This window comes from Anarhichas minor, unplaced genomic scaffold (genome assembly GCF_050575085.1).
Source record: "Anarhichas minor isolate MPS153535 unplaced genomic scaffold, ASM5057508v1 ptg000016l, whole genome shotgun sequence".
NCBI classification, from domain to species: domain Eukaryota; kingdom Metazoa; phylum Chordata; class Actinopteri; order Perciformes; family Anarhichadidae; genus Anarhichas; species Anarhichas minor.
The window spans coordinates 4,377,009-4,400,543 of record NW_027466462.1 but is presented as its reverse complement, the minus strand read 5'-3'; the positions used below and the strand labels follow the sequence as shown (position 1 = coordinate 4,400,543).

At 43.2% G+C, this 23,535-nt stretch overlaps 8 non-coding genes across 8 annotated transcripts; all 8 read left to right on the top strand.

The window, feature by feature from the left end:
• Positions 1 to 19,966: 19,966 nt before the first annotated feature.
• On the top strand, positions 19,967 to 20,040 carry trnan-guu (transfer RNA asparagine (anticodon GUU)). The gene has a single exon. It is a non-coding gene; the product is annotated as a tRNA-Asn (tRNA).
• Positions 20,041 to 20,329: 289 nt separating this feature from the next.
• Positions 20,330 to 20,403, top strand: trnan-guu (transfer RNA asparagine (anticodon GUU)). Its single transcript has one exon. It is a non-coding gene; the product is annotated as a tRNA-Asn (tRNA).
• A 644-nt stretch (positions 20,404 to 21,047) lies between these two features.
• On the top strand, positions 21,048 to 21,121 carry trnan-guu (transfer RNA asparagine (anticodon GUU)). The gene has a single exon. It is a non-coding gene; the product is annotated as a tRNA-Asn (tRNA).
• Positions 21,122 to 21,410: 289 nt separating this feature from the next.
• trnan-guu (transfer RNA asparagine (anticodon GUU)) lies at positions 21,411 to 21,484 on the top strand. Its single transcript has one exon. It is a non-coding gene; the product is annotated as a tRNA-Asn (tRNA).
• A 644-nt stretch (positions 21,485 to 22,128) lies between these two features.
• trnan-guu (transfer RNA asparagine (anticodon GUU)) lies at positions 22,129 to 22,202 on the top strand. Its single transcript has one exon. It is a non-coding gene; the product is annotated as a tRNA-Asn (tRNA).
• Positions 22,203 to 22,491: 289 nt separating this feature from the next.
• trnan-guu (transfer RNA asparagine (anticodon GUU)) lies at positions 22,492 to 22,565 on the top strand. The gene has a single exon. It is a non-coding gene; the product is annotated as a tRNA-Asn (tRNA).
• Positions 22,566 to 22,854: 289 nt separating this feature from the next.
• trnan-guu (transfer RNA asparagine (anticodon GUU)) lies at positions 22,855 to 22,928 on the top strand. The gene has a single exon. It is a non-coding gene; the product is annotated as a tRNA-Asn (tRNA).
• A 289-nt stretch (positions 22,929 to 23,217) lies between these two features.
• Positions 23,218 to 23,291, top strand: trnan-guu (transfer RNA asparagine (anticodon GUU)). The gene has a single exon. It is a non-coding gene; the product is annotated as a tRNA-Asn (tRNA).
• Positions 23,292 to 23,535: the final 244 nt, after the last annotated feature.

Genomic DNA, 23,535 nt, shown 5'->3' with positions numbered 1-23,535 from the left:
TTTTACAAAATGTAGAGCCCAACCTTCTAGCAATGAATAGAAAATGAATAGCAAATGCAAGTGGGTGGGGCTTGCAGTTCGGGCCTAACCAACTTTCTATCAGGCCTGTCTCTGTGGCGCAATTGGTCAGTGCATTCGGCTGTTAACTGAAAGGTTGGTGGTTCAAGCCCACCCAGGGACGTTTTGAGCTTTTAAAGAGAGCAGACTTTGAAAAAGGCAGTTTCCACGATCAGAGCTAAGCCTCCAAAAACCAACAAATTGAGAAATCTTGTCCGTGGCATAATTATCTACAATCTTCTAAAAGCTAATGCACCTTAAGCTATTCCAGGGGAACTTTTCAAACAGGAAAATGAACTTTTACAAAATGTAGAGCCCAACCTTCTAGCAATGAATAGAAAATGAATAGCAAATGCAAGTGGGTGGGGCTTGCAGTTCGGGCCTAACCAACTTTCTATCAGGCCTGTCTCTGTGGCGCAATTGGTCAGCGCATTCGGCTGTTAACTGAAAGGTTGGTGGTTCAAGCCCACCCAGGGACGTTTTGAGCTTATAAAGAGAGCAGACATCACATAGGTGAAAAAGGTAGTTGCCACGATCAGAGCTAAGCCTCCAAAAACCAACAAATTGAGAAATCTTGTCCTTGGTACAACTATCTACAATCTTTTATAAGCTAACGCACCTTAAGCTATTCCAGGGGAACTTTTCAAACAGGAAAATGAACTTTTACAAAATGTAGAGCCCAACCTTCTAGCAATGAATAGAAAATGAATAGCAAATGCAAGTGGGTGGGGCTTGCAGTTCGGGCCTAACCAACTTTCTATCAGGCCTGTCTCTGTGGCGCAATTGGTCAGCGCATTCGGCTGTTAACTGAAAGGTTGGTGGTTCAAGCCCACCCAGGGACGTTTTGAGCTTTTAAAGAGAGCAGACTTTGAAAAAGGCAGTTTCCACGATCAGAGCTAAGCCTCCAAAAACCAACAAATTGAGAAATCTTGTCCGTGGCACAATTATCTACAATCTTCTAAAAGCTAACGCACCTTAAGCTATTCCAGGGGAACTTTTCAAACAGGAAAATGAACTTTTACAAAATGTAGAGCCCAACCTTCTAGCAATGAATAGAAAATGAATAGCAAATGCAAGTGGGTGGGGCTTGCAGTTCGGGCCTAACCAACTTTCTATCAGGCCTGTCTCTGTGGCGCAATTGGTCAGCGCATTCGGCTGTTAACTGAAAGGTTGGTGGTTTAAGCCCACCCAGGGACGTTTTGAGCTTATAAAGAGAGCAGACATCACATAGGTGAAAAAGGTAGTTGCCACGATCAGAGCTAAGCCTCCAAAAACCAACAAATTGAGAAATCTTGTCCTTGGTACAACTATCTACAATCTTTTATAAGCTAACGCACCTTAAGCTATTCCAGGGGAACTTTTCAAACAGGAAAATGAACTTTTACAAAATGTAGAGCCCAACCTTCTAGCAATGAATAGAAAATGTATAGCAAATGCAAGTGGGTGGGGCTTGCAGTTCGGGCCTAACGAACTTTCTATCAGGCCTGTCTCTGTGGCGCAATTGGTCAGCGCGTTCGGCTGTTAACTGAAAGGTTGGTGGTTCAAGCCCACCCGGGGACGTTTTGAGCTTTTAAAGAGAGCAGACTTTGAAAAAGGCAGTTTCCACGATCAGAGCTAAGCCTCCAAAAACCAACAAATTGAGAAATCTTGTCCTTGGTACAACTATCTACAATCTTTTATAAGCTAACGCACCTTAAGCTATTCCAGGGGAACTTTTCAAACAGGAAAATGAACTTTTACAAAATGTAGAGCCCAACCTTCTAGCAATGAATAGAAAATGAATAGCAAATGCAAGTGGGTGGGGCTTGCAGTTCGGGCCTAACCAACTTTCTATCAGGCCTGTCTCTGTGGCGCAATTGGTCAGCGCATTCGGCTGTTAACTGAAAGGTTGGTGGTTCAAGCCCACCCAGGGACGTTTTGAGCTTATAAAGAGAGCAGACATCACATAGGTGAAAAAGGTAGTTGCCACGATCAGAGCTAAGCCTCCAAAAACCAACAAATTGAGAAATCTTGTCCTTGGTACAACTATCTACAATCTTTTATAAGCTAACGCACCTTAAGCTATTCCAGGGGAACTTTTCAAACAGGAAAATGAACTTTTACAAAATGTAGAGCCCAACCTTCTAGCAATGAATAGAAAATGAATAGCAAATGCAAGTGGGTGGGGCTTGCAGTTCGGGCCTAACCAACTTTCTATCAGGCCTGTCTCTGTGGCGCAATTGGTCAGCGCATTCGGCTGTTAACTGAAAGGTTGGTGGTTCAAGCCCACCCAGGGACGTTTTGAGCTTTTAAAGAGAGCAGACTTTGAAAAAGGCAGTTTCCACGATCAGAGCTAAGCCTCCAAAAACCAACAAATTGAGAAATCTTGTCCGTGGCATAATTATCTACAATCTTCTAAAAGCTAATGCACCTTAAGCTATTCCAGGGGAACTTTTCAAACAGGAAAATGAACTTTTACAAAATGTAGAGCCCAACCTTCTAGCAATGAATAGAAAATGAATAGCAAATGCAAGTGGGTGGGGCTTGCAGTTCGGGCCTAACCAACTTTCTATCAGGCCTGTCTCTGTGGCGCAATTGGTCAGCGCATTCGGCTGTTAACTGAAAGGTTGGTGGTTCAAGCCCACCCAGGGACGTTTTGAGCTTATAAAGAGAGCAGACATCACATAGGTGAAAAAGGTAGTTGCCACGATCAGAGCTAAGCCTCCAAAAACCAACAAATTGAGAAATCTTGTCCTTGGTACAACTATCTACAATCTTTTATAAGCTAACGCACCGTAAGCTATTCCAGGGGAACTTTTCAAACAGGAAAATGAACTTTTACAAAATGTAGAGCCCAACCTTCTAGCAATGAATAGAAAATGAATAGCAAATGCAAGTGGGTGGGGCTTGCAGTTCGGGCCTAACCAACTTTCTATCAGGCCTGTCTCTGTGGCGCAATTGGTCAGCGCATTCGGCTGTTAACTGAAAGGTTGGTGGTTCAAGCCCACCCAGGGACGTTTTGAGCTTATAAAGAGAGCAGACATCACATAGGTGAAAAAGGTAGTTGCCACGATCAGAGCTAAGCCTCCAAAAACCAACAAATTGAGAAATCTTGTCCTTGGTACAACTATCTACAATCTTTTATAAGCTAACGCACCTTAAGCTATTCCAGGGGAACTTTTCAAACAGGAAAATGAACTTTTACAAAATGTAGAGCCCAACCTTCTAGCAATGAATAGAAAATGAATAGCAAATGCAAGTGGGTGGGGCTTGCAGTTCGGGCCTAACCAACTTTCTATCAGGCCTGTCTCTGTGGCGCAATTGGTCAGCGCATTCGGCTGTTAACTGAAAGGTTGGTGGTTCAAGCCCACCCAGGGACGTTTTGAGCTTATAAAGAGAGCAGACATCACATAGGTGAAAAAGGTAGTTGCCACGATCAGAGCTAAGCCTCCAAAAACCAACAAATTGAGAAATCTTGTCCTTGGTACAACTATCTACAATCTTTTATAAGCTAACGCACCTTAAGCTATTCCAGGGGAACTTTTCAAACAGGAAAATGAACTTTTACAAAATGTAGAGCCCAACCTTCTAGCAATGAATAGAAAATGAATAGCAAATGCAAGTGGGTGGGGCTTGCAGTTCGGGCCTAACCAACTTTCTATCAGGCCTGTCTCTGTGGCGCAATTGGTCAGCGCATTCGGCTGTTAACTGAAAGGTTGATGGTTCAAGCCCACCCAGGGACGTTTTGAGCTTATAAAGAGAGCAGACATCACATAGGTGAAAAAGGTAGTTGCCACGATCAGAGCTAAGCCTCCAAAAACCAACAAATTGAGAAATCTTGTCCTTGGTACAACTATCTACAATCTTTTATAAGCTAACGCACCTTAAGCTATTCCAGGGGAACTTTTCAAACAGGAAAATGAACTTTTACAAAATGTAGAGCCCAACCTTCTAGCAATGAATAGAAAATGAATAGCAAATGCAAGTGGGTGGGGCTTGCAGTTCGGGCCTAACCAACTTTCTATCAGGCCTGTCTCTGTGGCGCAATTGGTCAGCGCATTCGGCTGTTAACTGAAAGGTTGGTGGTTCAAGCCCACCCAGGGACGTTTTGAGCTTATAAAGAGAGCAGACATCACATAGGTGAAAAAGGTAGTTGCCACGATCAGAGCTAAGCCTCCAAAAACCAACAAATTGAGAAATCTTGTCCTTGGTACAACTATCTACAATCTTTTATAAGCTAACGCACCTTAAGCTATTCCAGGGGAACTTTTCAAACAGGAAAATGAACTTTTACAAAATGTAGAGCCCAACCTTCTAGCAATGAATAGAAAATGAATAGCAAATGCAAGTGGGTGGGGCTTGCAGTTCGGGCCTAACCAACTTTCTATCAGGCCTGTCTCTGTGGCGCAATTGGTCAGCGCATTCGGCTGTTAACTGAAAGGTTGGTGGTTCAAGCCCACCCAGGGACGTTTTGAGCTTTTAAAGAGAGCAGACTTTGAAAAAGGCAGTTTCCACGATCAGAGCTAAGCCTCCAAAAACCAACAAATTGAGAAATCTTGTCCGTGGCATAATTATCTACAATCTTCTAAAAGCTAATGCACCTTAAGCTATTCCAGGGGAACTTTTCAAACAGGAAAATGAACTTTTACAAAATGTAGAGCCCAACCTTCTAGCAATGAATAGAAAATGAATAGCAAATGCAAGTGGGTGGGGCTTGCAGTTCGGGCCTAACCAACTTTCTATCAGGCCTGTCTCTGTGGCGCAATTGGTCAGCGCATTCGGCTGTTAACTGAAAGGTTGGTGGTTCAAGCCCACCCAGGGACGTTTTGAGCTTATAAAGAGAGCAGACATCACATAGGTGAAAAAGGTAGTTGCCACGATCAGAGCTAAGCCTCCAAAAACCAACAAATTGAGAAATCTTGTCCTTGGTACAACTATCTACAATCTTTTATAAGCTAACGCACCTTAAGCTATTCCAGGGGAACTTTTCAAACAGGAAAATGAACTTTTACAAAATGTAGAGCCCAACCTTCTAGCAATGAATAGAAAATGAATAGCAAATGCAAGTGGGTGGGGCTTGCAGTTCGGGCCTAACCAACTTTCTATCAGGCCTGTCTCTGTGGCGCAATTGGTCAGCGCATTCGGCTGTTAACTGAAAGGTTGATGGTTCAAGCCCACCCAGGGACGTTTTGAGCTTATAAAGAGAGCAGACATCACATAGGTGAAAAAGGTAGTTGCCACGATCAGAGCTAAGCCTCCAAAAACCAACAAATTGAGAAATCTTGTCCTTGGTACAACTATCTACAATCTTTTATAAGCTAACGCACCTTAAGCTATTCCAGGGGAACTTTTCAAACAGGAAAATGAACTTTTACAAAATGTAGAGCCCAACCTTCTAGCAATGAATAGAAAATGAATAGCAAATGCAAGTGGGTGGGGCTTGCAGTTCGGGCCTAACCAACTTTCTATCAGGCCTGTCTCTGTGGCGCAATTGGTCAGCGCATTCGGCTGTTAACTGAAAGGTTGGTGGTTCAAGCCCACCCAGGGACGTTTTGAGCTTATAAAGAGAGCAGACATCACATAGGTGAAAAAGGTAGTTGCCACGATCAGAGCTAAGCCTCCAAAAACCAACAAATTGAGAAATCTTGTCCTTGGTACAACTATCTACAATCTTTTATAAGCTAACGCACCTTAAGCTATTCCAGGGGAACTTTTCAAACAGGAAAATGAACTTTTACAAAATGTAGAGCCCAACCTTCTAGCAATGAATAGAAAATGAATAGCAAATGCAAGTGGGTGGGGCTTGCAGTTCGGGCCTAACCAACTTTCTATCAGGCCTGTCTCTGTGGCGCAATTGGTCAGCGCATTCGGCTGTTAACTGAAAGGTTGGTGGTTCAAGCCCACCCAGGGACGTTTTGAGCTTTTAAAGAGAGCAGACTTTGAAAAAGGCAGTTTCCACGATCAGAGCTAAGCCTCCAAAAACCAACAAATTGAGAAATCTTGTCCGTGGCATAATTATCTACAATCTTCTAAAAGCTAATGCACCTTAAGCTATTCCAGGGGAACTTTTCAAACAGGAAAATGAACTTTTACAAAATGTAGAGCCCAACCTTCTAGCAATGAATAGAAAATGAATAGCAAATGCAAGTGGGTGGGGCTTGCAGTTCGGGCCTAACCAACTTTCTATCAGGCCTGTCTCTGTGGCGCAATTGGTCAGCGCATTCGGCTGTTAACTGAAAGGTTGGTGGTTCAAGCCCACCCAGGGACGTTTTGAGCTTATAAAGAGAGCAGACATCACATAGGTGAAAAAGGTAGTTGCCACGATCAGAGCTAAGCCTCCAAAAACCAACAAATTGAGAAATCTTGTCCTTGGTACAACTATCTACAATCTTTTATAAGCTAACGCACCGTAAGCTATTCCAGGGGAACTTTTCAAACAGGAAAATGAACTTTTACAAAATGTAGAGCCCAACCTTCTAGCAATGAATAGAAAATGAATAGCAAATGCAAGTGGGTGGGGCTTGCAGTTCGGGCCTAACCAACTTTCTATCAGGCCTGTCTCTGTGGCGCAATTGGTCAGCGCATTCGGCTGTTAACTGAAAGGTTGGTGGTTCAAGCCCACCCAGGGACGTTTTGAGCTTATAAAGAGAGCAGACATCACATAGGTGAAAAAGGTAGTTGCCACGATCAGAGCTAAGCCTCCAAAAACCAACAAATTGAGAAATCTTGTCCTTGGTACAACTATCTACAATCTTTTATAAGCTAACGCACCTTAAGCTATTCCAGGGGAACTTTTCAAACAGGAAAATGAACTTTTACAAAATGTAGAGCCCAACCTTCTAGCAATGAATAGAAAATGAATAGCAAATGCAAGTGGGTGGGGCTTGCAGTTCGGGCCTAACCAACTTTCTATCAGGCCTGTCTCTGTGGCGCAATTGGTCAGCCCATTCGGCTGTTAACTGAAAGGTTGGTGGTTCAAGCCCACCCAGGGACGTTTTGAGCTTATAAAGAGAGCAGACATCACATAGGTGAAAAAGGTAGTTGCCACGATCAGAGCTAAGCCTCCAAAAACCAACAAATTGAGAAATCTTGTCCTTGGTACAACTATCTACAATCTTTTATAAGCTAACGCACCTTAAGCTATTCCAGGGGAACTTTTCAAACAGGAAAATGAACTTTTACAAAATGTAGAGCCCAACCTTCTAGCAATGAATAGAAAATGAATAGCAAATGCAAGTGGGTGGGGCTTGCAGTTCGGGCCTAACCAACTTTCTATCAGGCCTGTCTCTGTGGCGCAATTGGTCAGCGCATTCGGCTGTTAACTGAAAGGTTGATGGTTCAAGCCCACCCAGGGACGTTTTGAGCTTATAAAGAGAGCAGACATCACATAGGTGAAAAAGGTAGTTGCCACGATCAGAGCTAAGCCTCCAAAAACCAACAAATTGAGAAATCTTGTCCTTGGTACAACTATCTACAATCTTTTATAAGCTAACGCACCTTAAGCTATTCCAGGGGAACTTTTCAAACAGGAAAATGAACTTTTACAAAATGTAGAGCCCAACCTTCTAGCAATGAATAGAAAATGAATAGCAAATGCAAGTGGGTGGGGCTTGCAGTTCGGGCCTAACCAACTTTCTATCAGGCCTGTCTCTGTGGCGCAATTGGTCAGCGCATTCGGCTGTTAACTGAAAGGTTGGTGGTTCAAGCCCACCCAGGGACGTTTTGAGCTTATAAAGAGAGCAGACATCACATAGGTGAAAAAGGTAGTTGCCACGATCAGAGCTAAGCCTCCAAAAACCAACAAATTGAGAAATCTTGTCCTTGGTACAACTATCTACAATCTTTTATAAGCTAACGCACCTTAAGCTATTCCAGGGGAACTTTTCAAACAGGAAAATGAACTTTTACAAAATGTAGAGCCCAACCTTCTAGCAATGAATAGAAAATGAATAGCAAATGCAAGTGGGTGGGGCTTGCAGTTCGGGCCTAACCAACTTTCTATCAGGCCTGTCTCTGTGGCGCAATTGGTCAGCGCATTCGGCTGTTAACTGAAAGGTTGGTGGTTCAAGCCCACCCAGGGACGTTTTGAGCTTATAAAGAGAGCAGACATCACATAGGTGAAAAAGGTAGTTGCCACGATCAGAGCTAAGCCTCCAAAAACCAACAAATTGAGAAATCTTGTCCTTGGTACAACTATCTACAATCTTTTATAAGCTAACGCACCTTAAGCTATTCCAGGGGAACTTTTCAAACAGGAAAATGAACTTTTACAAAATGTAGAGCCCAACCTTCTAGCAATGAATAGAAAATGAATAGCAAATGCAAGTGGGTGGGGCTTGCAGTTCGGGCCTAACCAACTTTCTATCAGGCCTGTCTCTGTGGCGCAATTGGTCAGCGCATTCGGCTGTTAACTGAAAGGTTGGTGGTTCAAGCCCACCCAGGGACGTTTTGAGCTTTTAAAGAGAGCAGACTTTGAAAAAGGCAGTTTCCACGATCAGAGCTAAGCCTCCAAAAACCAACAAATTGAGAAATCTTGTCCGTGGCACAATTATCTACAATCTTCTAAAAGCTAACGCACCTTAAGCTATTCCAGGGGAACTTTTCAAACAGGAAAATGAACTTTTACAAAATGTAGAGCCCAACCTTCTAGCAATGAATAGAAAATGAATAGCAAATGCAAGTGGGTGGGGCTTGCAGTTCGGGCCTAACCAACTTTCTATCAGGCCTGTCTCTGTGGCGCAATTGGTCAGCGCATTCGGCTGTTAACTGAAAGGTTGGTGGTTCAAGCCCACCCAGGGACGTTTTGAGCTTATAAAGAGAGCAGACATCACATAGGTGAAAAAGGTAGTTGCCACGATCAGAGCTAAGCCTCCAAAAACCAACAAATTGAGAAATCTTGTCCTTGGTACAACTATCTACAATCTTTTATAAGCTAACGCACCTTAAGCTATTCCAGGGGAACTTTTCAAACAGGAAAATGAACTTTTACAAAATGTAGAGCCCAACCTTCTAGCAATGAATAGAAAATGAATAGCAAATGCAAGTGGGTGGGGCTTGCAGTTCGGGCCTAACCAACTTTCTATCAGGCCTGTCTCTGTGGCGCAATTGGTCAGCGCATTCGGCTGTTAACTGAAAGGTTGGTGGTTCAAGCCCACCCAGGGACGTTTTGAGCTTATAAAGAGAGCAGACATCACATAGGTGAAAAAGGTAGTTGCCACGATCAGAGCTAAACCAACAAATTGAGAAATCTTGTCCTTGGTACAACTATCTACAATCTTTTATAAGCTAACGCACCTTAAGCTATTCCAGGGGAACTTTTCAAACAGGAAAATGAACTTTTACAAAATGTAGAGCCCAACCTTCTAGCAATGAATAGAAAATGAATAGCAAATGCAAGTGGGTGGGGCTTGCAGTTCGGGCCTAACCAACTTTCTATCAGGCCTGTCTCTGTGGCGCAATTGGTCAGCGCATTCGGCTGTTAACTGAAAGGTTGGTGGTTCAAGCCCACCCAGGGACGTTTTGAGCTTTTAAAGAGAGCAGACTTTGAAAAAGGCAGTTTCCACGATCAGAGCTAAGCCTCCAAAAACCAACAAATTGAGAAATCTTGTCCGTGGCACAATTATCTACAATCTTCTAAAAGCTAACGCACCTTAAGCTATTCCAGGGGAACTTTTCAAACAGGAAAATGAACTTTTACAAAATGTAGAGCCCAACCTTCTAGCAATGAATAGAAAATGAATAGCAAATGCAAGTGGGTGGGGCTTGCAGTTCGGGCCTAACCAACTTTCTATCAGGCCTGTCTCTGTGGCGCAATTGGTCAGCGCATTCGGCTGTTAACTGAAAGGTTGGTGGTTCAAGCCCACCCAGGGACGTTTTGAGCTTATAAAGAGAGCAGACATCACATAGGTGAAAAAGGTAGTTGCCACGATCAGAGCTGAGCCTCCAAAAACCAACAAATTGAGAAATCTTGTCCTTGGTACAACTATCTACAATCTTTTATAAGCTAACGCACCTTAAGCTATTCCAGGGGAACTTTTCAAACAGGAAAATGAACTTTTACAAAATGTAGAGCCCAACCTTCTAGCAATGAATAGAAAATGAATAGCAAATGCAAGTGGGTGGGGCTTGCAGTTCGGGCCTAACCAACTTTCTATCAGGCCTGTCTCTGTGGCGCAATTGGTCAGCGCATTCGGCTGTTAACTGAAAGGTTGGTGGTTCAAGCCCACCCAGGGACGTTTTGAGCTTATAAAGAGAGCAGACATCACATAGGTGAAAAAGGTAGTTGCCACGATCAGAGCTAAGCCTCCAAAAACCAACAAATTGAGAAATCTTGTCCTTGGTACAACTATCTACAATCTTTTATAAGCTAACGCACCTTAAGCTATTCCAGGGGAACTTTTCAAACAGGAAAATGAACTTTTACAAAATGTAGAGCCCAACCTTCTAGCAATGAATAGAAAATGAATAGCAAATGCAAGTGGGTGGGGCTTGCAGTTCGGGCCTAACCAACTTTCTATCAGGCCTGTCTCTGTGGCGCAATTGGTCAGCGCATTCGGCTGTTAACTGAAAGGTTGGTGGTTCAAGCCCACCCAGGGACGTTTTGAGCTTATAAAGAGAGCAGACATCACATAGGTGAAAAAGGTAGTTGCCACGATCAGAGCTAAGCCTCCAAAAACCAACAAATTGAGAAATCTTGTCCTTGGTACAACTATCTACAATCTTTTATAAGCTAACGCACCTTAAGCTATTCCAGGGGAACTTTTCAAACAGGAAAATGAACTTTTACAAAATGTAGAGCCCAACCTTCTAGCAATGAATAGAAAATGAATAGCAAATGCAAGTGGGTGGGGCTTGCAGTTCGGGCCTAACCAACTTTCTATCAGGCCTGTCTCTGTGGCGCAATTGGTCAGCGCATTCGGCTGTTAACTGAAAGGTTGGTGGTTCAAGCCCACCCAGGGACGTTTTGAGCTTTTAAAGAGAGCAGACTTTGAAAAAGGCAGTTTCCACGATCAGAGCTAAGCCTCCAAAAACCAACAAATTGAGAAATCTTGTCCGTGGCACAATTATCTACAATCTTCTAAAAGCTAACGCACCTTAAGCTATTCCAGGGGAACTTTTCAAACAGGAAAATGAACTTTTACAAAATGTAGAGCCCAACCTTCTAGCAATGAATAGAAAATGAATAGCAAATGCAAGTGGGTGGGGCTTGCAGTTCGGGCCTAACCAACTTTCTATCAGGCCTGTCTCTGTGGCGCAATTGGTCAGCGCATTCGGCTGTTAACTGAAAGGTTGGTGGTTCAAGCCCACCCAGGGATGTTTTGAGCTTATAAAGAGAGCAGACATCACATAGGTGAAAAAGGTAGTTTCCACGATCAGAGCTAAGCCTCCAAAAACCAACAAATTGAGAAATCTTGTCCTTGGTACAACTATCTACAATCTTTTATAAGCTAACGCACCTTAAGCTATTCCAGGGGAACTTTTCAAACAGGAAAATGAACTTTTACAAAATGTAGAGCCCAACCTTCTAGCAATGAATAGAAAATGAATAGCAAATGCAAGTGGGTGGGGCTTGCAGTTCGGGCCTAACCAACTTTCTATCAGGCCTGTCTCTGTGGCGCAATTGGTCAGCGCATTTGGCTGTTAACTGAAAGGTTGGTGGTTCAAGCCCACCCAGGGACGTTTTGAGCTTATAAAGAGAGCAGACATCACATAGGTGAAAAAGGTAGTTGCCACGATCAGAGCTAAGCCTCCAAAAACCAACAAATTGAGAAATCTTGTCCTTGGTACAACTATCTACAATCTTTTATAAGCTAACGCACCTTAAGCTATTCCAGGGGAACTTTTCAAACAGGAAAATGAACTTTTACAAAATGTAGAGCCCAACCTTCTAGCAATGAATAGAAAATGAATAGCAAATGCAAGTGGGTGGGGCTTGCAGTTCGGGCCTAACCAACTTTCTATCAGGCCTGTCTCTGTGGCGCAATTGGTCAGCGCATTCGGCTGTTAACTGAAAGGTTGGTGGTTCAAGCCCACCCAGGGACGTTTTGAGCTTATAAAGAGAGCAGACATCACATAGGTGAAAAAGGTAGTTGCCACGATCAGAGCTAAGCCTCCAAAAACCAACAAATTGAGAAATCTTGTCCTTGGTACAACTATCTACAATCTTTTATAAGCTAACGCACCTTAAGCTATTCCAGGGGAACTTTTCAAACAGGAAAATGAACTTTTACAAAATGTAGAGCCCAACCTTCTAGCAATGAATAGAAAATGAATAGCAAATGCAAGTGGGTGGGGCTTGCAGTTCGGGCCTAACCAACTTTCTATCAGGCCTGTCTCTGTGGCGCAATTGGTCAGCGCATTCGGCTGTTAACTGAAAGGTTGGTGGTTCAAGCCCACCCAGGGACGTTTTGAGCTTATAAAGAGAGCAGACATCACATAGGTGAAAAAGGTAGTTGCCACGATCAGAGCTAAGCCTCCAAAAACCAACAAATTGAGAAATCTTGTCCTTGGTACAACTATCTACAATCTTTTATAAGCTAACGCACCTTAAGCTATTCCAGGGGAACTTTTCAAACAGGAAAATTAACTTTTACAAAATGTAGAGCCCAACCTTCTAGCAATGAATAGAAAATGAATAGCAAATGCAAGTGGGTGGGGCTTGCAGTTCGGGCCTAACCAACTTTCTATCAGGCCTGTCTCTGTGGCGCAATTGGTCAGCGCATTCGGCTGTTAACTGAAAGGTTGGTGGTTCAAGCCCACCCAGGGACGTTTTGAGCTTATAAAGAGAGCAGACATCACATAGGTGAAAAAGGTAGTTGCCACGATCAGAGCTAAGCCTCCAAAAACCAACAAATTGAGAAATCTTGTCCTTGGTACAACTATCTACAATCTTTTATAAGCTAACGCACCTTAAGCTATTCCAGGGGAACTTTTCAAACAGGAAAATGAACTTTTACAAAATGTAGAGCCCAACCTTCTAGCAATGAATAGAAAATGAATAGCAAATGCAAGTGGGTGGGGCTTGCAGTTCGGGCCTAACCAACTTTCTATCAGGCCTGTCTCTGTGGCGCAATTGGTCAGCGCATTCGGCTGTTAACTGAAAGGCTGGTGGTTCAAGCCCACCCAGGGACGTTTTGAGCTTATAAAGAGAGCAGACATCACATAGGTGAAAAAGGTAGTTGCCATGATCAGAGCTAAGCCTCCAAAAACCAACAAATTGAGAAATCTTGTCCTTGGTACAACTATCTACAATCTTTTATAAGCTAACGCACCTTAAGCTATTCCAGGGGAACTTTTCAAACAGGAAAATGAACTTTTACAAAATGTAGAGCCCAACCTTCTAGCAATGAATAGAAAATGAATAGCAAATGCAAGTGGGTGGGGCTTGCAGTTCGGGCCTAACCAACTTTCTATCAGGCCTGTCTCTGTGGCGCAATTGGTCAGCGCATTCGGCTGTTAACTGAAAGGTTGGTGGTTCAAGCCCACCCAGGGACGTTTTGAGCTTATAAAGAGAGCAGACATCACATAGGTGAAAAAGGTAGTTGCCACGATCAGAGCTAAGCCTCCAAAAACCAACAAATTGAGAAATCTTGTCCTTGGTACAACTATCTACAATCTTTTATAAGCTAACGCACCTTAAGCTATTCCAGGGGAACTTTTCAAACAGGAAAATGAACTTTTACAAAATGTAGAGCCCAACCTTCTAGCAATGAATAGAAAATGAATAGCAAATGCAAGTGGGTGGGGCTTGCAGTTCGGGCCTAACCAACTTTCTATCAGGCCTGTCTCTGTGGCGCAATTGGTCAGCGCATTCGGCTGTTAACTGAAAGGTTGGTGGTTCAAGCCCACCCAGGGACGTTTTGAGCTTATAAAGAGAGCAGACATCACATAGGTGAAAAAGGTAGTTGCCACGATCAGAGCTAAGCCTCCAAAAACCAACAAATTGAGAAATCTTGTCCTTGGTACAACTATCTACAATCTTTTATAAGCTAACGCACCTTAAGCTATTCCAGGGGAACTTTTCAAACAGGAAAATGAACTTTTACAAAATGTAGAGCCCAACCTTCTAGCAATGAATAGAAAATGAATAGCAAATGCAAGTGGGTGGGGCTTGCAGTTCGGGCCTAACCAACTTTCTATCAGGCCTGTCTCTGTGGCGCAATTGGTCAGCGCATTCGGCTGTTAACTGAAAGGTTGGTGGTTCAAGCCCACCCAGGGACGTTTTGAGCTTTTAAAGAGAGCAGACTTTGAAAAAGGCAGTTTCCACGATCAGAGCTAAGCCTCCAAAAACCAACAAATTGAGAAATCTTGTCCGTGGCACAATTATCTACAATCTTCTAAAAGCTAACGCACCTTAAGCTATTCCAGGGGAACTTTTCAAACAGGAAAATGAACTTTTACAAAATGTAGAGCCCAACCTTCTAGCAATGAATAGAAAATGAATAGCAAATGCAAGTGGGTGGGGCTTGCAGTTCGGGCCTAACCAACTTTCTATCAGGCCTGTCTCTGTGGCGCAATTGGTCAGCGCATTCGGCTGTTAACTGAAAGGTTGGTGGTTCAAGCCCACCCAGGGACGTTTTGAGCTTATAAAGAGAGCAGACATCACATAGGTGAAAAAGGTAGTTGCCACGATCAGAGCTAAGCCTCCAAAAACCAACAAATTGAGAAATCTTGTCCTTGGTACAACTATCTACAATCTTTTATAAGCTAACGCACCTTAAGCTATTCCAGGGGAACTTTTCAAACAGGAAAATGAACTTTTACAAAATGTAGAGCCCAACCTTCTAGCAATGAATAGAAAATGAATAGCAAATGCAAGTGGGTGGGGCTTGCAGTTCGGGCCTAACCAACTTTCTATCAGGCCTGTCTCTGTGGCGCAATTGGTCAGCGCATTTGGCTGTTAACTGAAAGGTTGGTGGTTCAAGCCCACCCAGGGACGTTTTGAGCTTATAAAGAGAGCAGACATCACATAGGTGAAAAAGGTAGTTGCCACGATCAGAGCTAAGCCTCCAAAAACCAACAAATTGAGAAATCTTGTCCTTGGTACAACTATCTACAATCTTTTATAAGCTAACGCACCTTAAGCTATTCCAGGGGAACTTTTCAAACAGGAAAATGAACTTTTACAAAATGTAGAGCCCAACCTTCTAGCAATGAATAGAAAATGAATAGCAAATGCAAGTGGGTGGGGCTTGCAGTTCGGGCCTAACCAACTTTCTATCAGGCCTGTCTCTGTGGCGCAATTGGTCAGCGCATTCGGCTGTTAACTGAAAGGTTGGTGGTTCAAGCCCACCCAGGGACGTTTTGAGCTTATAAAGAGAGCAGACATCACATAGGTGAAAAAGGTAGTTGCCACGATCAGAGCTAAGCCTCCAAAAACCAACAAATTGAGAAATCTTGTCCTTGGTACAACTATCTACAATCTTTTATAAGCTAACGCACCTTAAGCTATTCCAGGGGAACTTTTCAAACAGGAAAATGAACTTTTACAAAATGTAGAGCCCAACCTTCTAGCAATGAATAGAAAATGAATAGCAAATGCAAGTGGGTGGGGCTTGCAGTTCGGGCCTAACCAACTTTCTATCAGGCCTGTCTCTGTGGCGCAATTGGTCAGCGCATTCGGCTGTTAACTGAAAGGTTGGTGGTTCAAGCCCACCCAGGGACGTTTTGAGCTTATAAAGAGAGCAGACATCACATAGGTGAAAAAGGTAGTTGCCACGATCAGAGCTAAGCCTCCAAAAACCAACAAATTGAGAAATCTTGTCCTTGGTACAACTATCTACAATCTTTTATAAGCTAACGCACCTTAAGCTATTCCAGGGGAACTTTTCAAACAGGAAAATTAACTTTTACAAAATGTAGAGCCCAACCTTCTAGCAATGAATAGAAAATGAATAGCAAATGCAAGTGGGTGGGGCTTGCAGTTCGGGCCTAACCAACTTTCTATCAGGCCTGTCTCTGTGGCGCAATTGGTCAGCGCATTCGGCTGTTAACTGAAAGGTTGGTGGTTCAAGCCCACCCAGGGACGTTTTGAGCTTATAAAGAGAGCAGACATCACATAGGTGAAAAAGGTAGTTGCCACGATCAGAGCTAAGCCTCCAAAAACCAACAAATTGAGAAATCTTGTCCTTGGTACAACTATCTACAATCTTTTATAAGCTAACGCACCTTAAGCTATTCCAGGGGAACTTTTCAAACAGGAAAATGAACTTTTACAAAATGTAGAGCCCAACCTTCTAGCAATGAATAGAAAATGAATAGCAAATGCAAGTGGGTGGGGCTTGCAGTTCGGGCCTAACCAACTTTCTATCAGGCCTGTCTCTGTGGCGCAATTGGTCAGCGCATTCGGCTGTTAACTGAAAGGCTGGTGGTTCAAGCCCACCCAGGGACGTTTTGAGCTTATAAAGAGAGCAGACATCACATAGGTGAAAAAGGTAGTTGCCATGATCAGAGCTAAGCCTCCAAAAACCAACAAATTGAGAAATCTTGTCCTTGGTACAACTATCTACAATCTTTTATAAGCTAACGCACCTTAAGCTATTCCAGGGGAACTTTTCAAACAGGAAAATGAACTTTTACAAAATGTAGAGCCCAACCTTCTAGCAATGAATAGAAAATGAATAGCAAATGCAAGTGGGTGGGGCTTGCAGTTCGGGCCTAACCAACTTTCTATCAGGCCTGTCTCTGTGGCGCAATTGGTCAGCGCATTCGGCTGTTAACTGAAAGGTTGGTGGTTCAAGCCCACCCAGGGACGTTTTGAGCTTATAAAGAGAGCAGACATCACATAGGTGAAAAAGGTAGTTGCCACGATCAGAGCTAAGCCTCCAAAAACCAACAAATTGAGAAATCTTGTCCTTGGTACAACTATCTACAATCTTTTATAAGCTAACGCACCTTAAGCTATTCCAGGGGAACTTTTCAAACAGGAAAATGAACTTTTACAAAATGTAGAGCCCAACCTTCTAGCAATGAATAGAAAATGAATAGCAAATGCAAGTGGGTGGGGCTTGCAGTTCGGGCCTAACCAACTTTCTATCAGGCCTGTCTCTGTGGCGCAATTGGTCAGCGCATTCGGCTGTTAACTGAAAGGTTGGTGGTTCAAGCCCACCCAGGGACGTTTTGAGCTTATAAAGAGAGCAGACATCACATAGGTGAAAAAGGTAGTTGCCACGATCAGAGCTAAGCCTCCAAAAACCAACAAATTGAGAAATCTTGTCCTTGGTACAACTATCTACAATCTTTTATAAGCTAACGCACCTTAAGCTATTCCAGGGGAACTTTTCAAACAGGAAAATGAACTTTTACAAAATGTAGAGCCCAACCTTCTAGCAATGAATAGAAAATGAATAGCAAATGCAAGTGGGTGGGGCTTGCAGTTCGGGCCTAACCAACTTTCTATCAGGCCTGTCTCTGTGGCGCAATTGGTCAGCGCATTCGGCTGTTAACTGAAAGGTTGGTGGTTCAAGCCCACCCAGGGACGTTTTGAGCTTTTAAAGAGAGCAGACTTTGAAAAAGGCAGTTTCCACGATCAGAGCTAAGCCTCCAAAAACCAACAAATTGAGAAATCTTGTCCGTGGCACAATTATCTACAATCTTCTAAAAGCTAACGCACCTTAAGCTATTCCAGGGGAACTTTTCAAACAGGAAAATGAACTTTTACAAAATGTAGAGCCCAACCTTCTAGCAATGAATAGAAAATGAATAGCAAATGCAAGTGGGTGGGGCTTGCAGTTCGGGCCTAACCAACTTTCTATCAGGCCTGTCTCTGTGGCGCAATTGGTCAGCGCATTCGGCTGTTAACTGAAAGGTTGGTGGTTCAAGCCCACCCAGGGACGTTTTGAGCTTATAAAGAGAGCAGACATCACATAGGTGAAAAAGGTAGTTGCCACGATCAGAGCTAAGCCTCCAAAAACCAACAAATTGAGAAATCTTGTCCTTGGTACAACTATCTACAATCTTTTATAAGCTAACGCACCTTAAGCTATTCCAGGGGAACTTTTCAAACAGGAAAATGAACTTTTACAAAATGTAGAGCCCAACCTTCTAGCAATGAATAGAAAATGAATAGCAAATGCAAGTGGGTGGGGCTTGCAGTTCGGGCCTAACCAACTTTCTATCAGGCCTGTCTCTGTGGCGCAATTGGTCAGCGCATTCGGCTGTTAACTGAAAGGTTGGTGGTTCAAGCCCACCCAGGGACGTTTTGAGCTTATAAAGAGAGCAGACATCACATAGGTGAAAAAGGTAGTTGCCACGATCAGAGCTAAGCCTCCAAAAACCAACAAATTGAGAAATCTTGTCCTTGGTACAACTATCTACAATCTTTTATAAGCTAACGCACCTTAAGCTATTCCAGGGGAACTTTTCAAACAGGAAAATGAACTTTTACAAAATGTAGAGCCCAACCTTCTAGCAATGAATAGAAAATGAATAGCAAATATAAGTGGGTGGGGCTTGCAGTTCGGGCCTAACCAACTTTCTATCAGGCCTGTCTCTGTGGCGCAATTGGTCAGCGCATTCGGCTGTTAACTGAAAGGTTGGTGGTTCAAGCCCACCCAGGGACGTTTTGAGCTTATAAAGAGAGCAGACATCACATAGGTGAAAAAGGTAGTTGCCACGATCAGAGCTAAGCCTCCAAAAACCAACAAATTGAGAAATCTTGTCCTTGGTACAACTATCTACAATCTTTTATAAGCTAACGCACCTTAAGCTATTCCAGGGGAACTTTTCAAACAGGAAAATGAACTTTTACAAAATGTAGAGCCCAACCTTCTAGCAATGAATAGAAAATGAATAGCAAATGCAAGTGGGTGGGGCTTGCAGTTCGGGCCTAACCAACTTTCTATCAGGCCTGTCTCTGTGGCGCAATTGGTCAGCGCATTCGGCTGTTAACTGAAAGGTTGGTGGTTCAAGCCCACCCAGGGACGTTTTGAGCTTATAAAGAGAGCAGACATCACATAGGTGAAAAAGGTAGTTGCCACGATCAGAGCTAAGCCTCCAAAAACCAACAAATTGAGAAATCTTGTCCTTGGTACAACTATCTACAATCTTTTATAAGCTAACGCACCTTAAGCTATTCCAGGGGAACTTTTCAAACAGGAAAATGAACTTTTACAAAATGTAGAGCCCAACCTTCTAGCAATGAATAGAAAATGAATAGCAAATGCAAGTGGGTGGGGCTTGCAGTTCGGGCCTAACCAACTTTCTATCAGGCCTGTCTCTGTGGCGCAATTGGTCAGCGCATTCGGCTGTTAACTGAAAGGTTGGTGGTTCAAGCCCACCCAGGGACGTTTTGAGCTTTTAAAGAGAGCAGACTTTGAAAAAGGCAGTTTCCACGATCAGAGCTAAGCCTCCAAAAACCAACAAATTGAGAAATCTTGTCCGTGGCACAATTATCTACAATCTTCTAAAAGCTAACGCACCTTAAGCTATTCCAGGGGAACTTTTCAAACAGGAAAATGAACTTTTACAAAATGTAGAGCCCAACCTTCTAGCAATGAATAGAAAATGAATAGCAAATGCAAGTGGGTGGGGCTTGCAGTTCGGGCCTAACCAACTTTCTATCAGGCCTGTCTCTGTGGCGCAATTGGTCAGCGCATTCGGCTGTTAACTGAAAGGTTGGTGGTTCAAGCCCACCCAGGGATGTTTTGAGCTTATAAAGAGAGCAGACATCACATAGGTGAAAAAGGTAGTTTCCACGATCAGAGCTAAGCCTCCAAAAACCAACAAATTGAGAAATCTTGTCCTTGGTACAACTATCTACAATCTTTTATAAGCTAACGCACCTTAAGCTATTCCAGGGGAACTTTTCAAACAGGAAAATGAACTTTTACAAAATGTAGAGCCCAACCTTCTAGCAATGAATAGAAAATGAATAGCAAATGCAAGTGGGTGGGGCTTGCAGTTCGGGCCTAACCAACTTTCTATCAGGCCTGTCTCTGTGGCGCAATTGGTCAGCGCATTCGGCTGTTAACTGAAAGGTTGGTGGTTCAAGCCCACCCAGGGACGTTTTGAGCTTATAAAGAGAGCAGACATCACATAGGTGAAAAAGGTAGTTGCCACGATCAGAGCTAAGCCTCCAAAAACCAACAAATTGAGAAATCTTGTCCTTGGTACAACTATCTACAATCTTTTATAAGCTAACGCACCTTAAGCTATTCCAGGGGAACTTTTCAAACAGGAAAATGAACTTTTACAAAATGTAGAGCCCAACCTTCTAGCAATGAATAGAAAATGAATAGCAAATGCAAGTGGGTGGGGCTTGCAGTTCGGGCCTAACCAACTTTCTATCAGGCCTGTCTCTGTGGCGCAATTGGTCAGCGCATTCGGCTGTTAACTGAAAGGTTGGTGGTTCAAGCCCACCCAGGGACGTTTTGAGCTTTTAAAGAGAGCAGACTTTGAAAAAGGCAGTTTCCACGATCAGAGCTAAGCCTCCAAAAACCAACAAATTGAGAAATCTTGTCCGTGGCACAATTATCTACAATCTTCTAAAAGCTAACGCACCTTAAGCTATTCCAGGGGAACTTTTCAAACAGGAAAATGAACTTTTACAAAATGTAGAGCCCAACCTTCTAGCAATGAATAGAAAATGAATAGCAAATGCAAGTGGGTGGGGCTTGCAGTTCGGGCCTAACCAACTTTCTATCAGGCCTGTCTCTGTGGCGCAATTGGTCAGCGCATTCGGCTGTTAACTGAAAGGTTGGTGGTTCAAGCCCACCCAGGGATGTTTTGAGCTTATAAAGAGAGCAGACATCACATAGGTGAAAAAGGTAGTTTCCACGATCAGAGCTAAGCCTCCAAAAACCAACAAATTGAGAAATCTTGTCCTTGGTACAACTATCTACAATCTTTTATAAGCTAACGCACCTTAAGCTATTCCAGGGGAACTTTTCAAACAGGAAAATGAACTTTTACAAAATGTAGAGCCCAACCTTCTAGCAATGAATAGAAAATGAATAGCAAATGCAAGTGGGTGGGGCTTGCAGTTCGGGCCTAACCAACTTTCTATCAGGCCTGTCTCTGTGGCGCAATTGGTCAGCGCATTCGGCTGTTAACTGAAAGGTTGGTGGTTCAAGCCCACCCAGGGACGTTTTGAGCTTATAAAGAGAGCAGACATCACATAGGTGAAAAAGGTAGTTGCCACGATCAGAGCTAAGCCTCCAAAAACCAACAAATTGAGAAATCTTGTCCTTGGTACAACTATCTACAATCTTTTATAAGCTAACGCACCTTAAGCTATTCCAGGGGAACTTTTCAAACAGGAAAATGAACTTTTACAAAATGTAGAGCCCAACCTTCTAGCAATGAATAGAAAATGAATAGCAAATGCAAGTGGGTGGGGCTTGCAGTTCGGGCCTAACCAACTTTCTATCAGGCCTGTCTCTGTGGCGCAATTGGTCAGCGCATTCGGCTGTTAACTGAAAGGTTGGTGGTTCAAGCCCACCCAGGGACGTTTTGAGCTTTTAAAGAGAGCAGACTTTGAAAAAGGCAGTTTCCACGATCAGAGCTAAGCCTCCAAAAACCAACAAATTGAGAAATCTTGTCCGTGGCACAATTATCTACAATCTTCTAAAAGCTAACGCACCTTAAGCTATTCCAGGGGAACTTTTCAAACAGGAAAATGAACTTTTACAAAATGTAGAGCCCAACCTTCTAGCAATGAATAGAAAATGAATAGCAAATGCAAGTGGGTGGGGCTTGCAGTTCGGGCCTAACCAACTTTCTATCAGGCCTGTCTCTGTGGCGCAATTGGTCAGCGCATTCGGCTGTTAACTGAAAGGTTGGTGGTTCAAGCCCACCCAGGGATGTTTTGAGCTTATAAAGAGAGCAGACATCACATAGGTGAAAAAGGTAGTTTCCACGATCAGAGCTAAGCCTCCAAAAACCAACAAATTGAGAAATCTTGTCCGTGGCACAATTATCTACAATCTTCTAAAAGCTAACGCACCTTAAGCTATTCCAGGGGAACTTTTCAAACAGGAAAATGAACTTTTACAAAATGTAGAGCCCAACCTTCTAGCAATGAATAGAAAATGAATAGCAAATGCAAGTGGGTGGGGCTTGCAGTTCGGGCCTAACCAACTTTCTATCAGGCCTGTCTCTGTGGCGCAATTGGTCAGCGCATTCGGCTGTTAACTGAAAGGTTGGTGGTTCAAGCCCACCCAGGGACGTTTTGAGCTTATAAAGAGAGCAGACATCACATAGGTGAAAAAGGTAGTTGCCACGATCAGAGCTAAGCCTCCAAAAACCAACAAATTGAGAAATCTTGTCCTTGGTACAACTATCTACAATCTTTTATAAGCTAACGCACCTTAAGCTATTCCAGGGGAACTTTTCAAACAGGAAAATGAACTTTTACAAAATGTAGAGCCCAACCTTCTAGCAATGAATAGAAAATGAATAGCAAATGCAAGTGGGTGGGGCTTGCAGTTCGGGCCTAACCAACTTTCTATCAGGCCTGTCTCTGTGGCGCAATTGGTCAGCGCATTCGGCTGTTAACTGAAAGGTTGGTGGTTCAAGCCCACCCAGGGACGTTTTGAGCTTATAAAGAGAGCAGACATCACATAGGTGAAAAAGGTAGTTGCCACGATCAGAGCTAAGCCTCCAAAAACCAACAAATTGAGAAATCTTGTCCTTGGTACAACTATCTACAATCTTTTATAAGCTAACGCACCTTAAGCTATTCCAGGGGAACTTTTCAAACAGGAAAATGAACTTTTACAAAATGTAGAGCCCAACCTTCTAGCAATGAATAGAAAATGAATAGCAAATGCAAGTGGGTGGGGCTTGCAGTTCGGGCCTAACCAACTTTCTATCAGGCCTGTCTCTGTGGCGCAATTGGTCAGCGCATTCGGCTGTTAACTGAAAGGCTGGTGGTTCAAGCCCACCCAGGGACGTTTTGAGCTTATAAAGAGAGCAGACATCACATAGGTGAAAAAGGTAGTTGCCACGATCAGAGCTAAGCCTCCAAAAACCAACAAATTGAGAAATCTTGTCCTTGGTACAACTATCTACAATCTTTTATAAGCTAACGCACCTTAAGCTATTCCAGGGGAACTTTTCAAACAGGAAAATGAACTTTTACAAAATGTAGAGCCCAACCTTCTAGCAATGAATAGAAAATGAATAGCAAATGCAAGTGGGTGGGGCTTGCAGTTCGGGCCTAACCAACTTTCTATCAGGCCTGTCTCTGTGGCGCAATTGGTCAGCGCATTCGGCTGTTAACTGAAAGGTTGGTGGTTCAAGCCCACCCAGGGACGTTTTGAGCTTATAAAGAGAGCAGACATCACATAGGTGAAAAAGGTAGTTGCCACGATCAGAGCTAAGCCTCCAAAAACCAACAAATTGAGAAATCTTGTCCTTGGTACAACTATCTACAATCTTTTATAAGCTAACGCACCTTAAGCTATTCCAGGGGAACTTTTCAAACAGGAAAATTAACTTTTACAAAATGTAGAGCCCAACCTTCTAGCAATGAATAGAAAATGAATAGCAAATGCAAGT